The following is a 1500-nucleotide window of genomic DNA, read 5'->3' as shown; positions in this document are numbered from 1 at the left end:
GTGTGTGTGTGTGTCACTGGCTCAGTAAACCCTGAGTATGTAGCTGGATAATACAGTTTAGGTTTTTATTTTCTTCTCGTTTTTACATGAGAGGTGTACATTTTCAGAAATGTAGCAAAAATCCGAAAAGATACCACTTGTAACACTGCTGACTGACTGCTGGTCAGTCTTTTAAAGCCTGATATCATGCTTTCATTACTTTTATACATACAGTATGTTAAGTCCACATGGCCATTGCTTCAAAACACAAGGTCTTTTTAATGTGTAATGAGAACATTTGTATGATCTTCAGTGTAGTGTTTTCAAACATAATTTCGTTCAACTTCATGTTTCAAACTAGCCGTGTTGCTGAATTAAATTAGTTACAGTAATTCAGGCCTATTAAAAATACACTTACACTACCTTGCCTCACATTAACAATAATGCATAATACTTAGTTAGCCATTTCGAGAATAGCAAACCATGCAGCTCTGCAGAAACTGTCAATAGGAATGTATAGATTTACCAAACGTTTCACTGATCAACCATTAATATAGTAATAGCATTAAAGTGCAGTTACTGTAAATGAAATGTTTATGTAGATGAGACTCTTTTTGTGTTGTGAGAAGGATAGTTTCTGATTTTGTGTTTTGGACCAATGCAACCCTGAACACACTGAAATATTTGATAAATGTGCATTTTTGATGATCTGTTATGAGAGTTATGAAAATGTAAAAAATTAAAATAATAAATAAAAAACTGTAAAAGTTTCTGGATAATGATGATGTATGAAAAGAACTAAATTTAAGGTAACATTTAGAAGTCATTATTTTGGGTTTTCCATTTATAGTATTAAGATTACTGGTTACAGATTAACAGACTAGTGACAGTTATTGAAGTCTTTAGTGTGTCTGTGTGAGACTGAAGTCAGTTCCCTGCTTATATTTCAGAAAACTGCCACTGAAAAACCACCAGGAATAAATAATGAAAGAAAAGAGTGAAGTTAACCGAAAACAAGAGACAAATGTTCTTATTAACAAAACTGCAGTCATACACAAAAGCCATATAATAATTGAGCTTTCTTCATATGTCCTGGCAGTTAATTAAGAGGTTTGGGGTCTGTTTGACCTCAAGTGAGTTCAGTGGTTTTTCCATGAAGGCATAAACTAGTATTAAATAGCATATACCTGTGGAATATGAAAGACTAGCATTCAGTATCATCAGAAAGGAGCACAGCAGGTTCTGAGGGGTTAAGAGGAGCACGTTTCCTTGATCTACTGATACCAGCAGAGTGTGTGTTGAAAGCTTTGAAGGGTCGCGTGTAGCTCTGCTTCTGGTCTTGAGTCTGTTTATCAGTGCAGAGATGACGACGTGTGTCAAGGGCTGTCGGATTGCTGGCATTTCCTGCTCCCTCGCTCCAGTTATCTGATAGTACTTTACACAGGCCCTCCACCCTCCTCCACATTAAACAAGATCAACAGAATGACTACTTACTCACAGATGCTGACTGATATTTTATGA

Source organism: Carassius auratus, chromosome 9, assembly GCF_003368295.1.
Source record: "Carassius auratus strain Wakin chromosome 9, ASM336829v1, whole genome shotgun sequence".
Classification (NCBI taxonomy): Eukaryota; Metazoa; Chordata; class Actinopteri; order Cypriniformes; family Cyprinidae; genus Carassius; species Carassius auratus.
The sequence above is the reverse complement of the archived record's forward strand: the minus strand, read 5'-3'. Positions refer to the sequence as shown.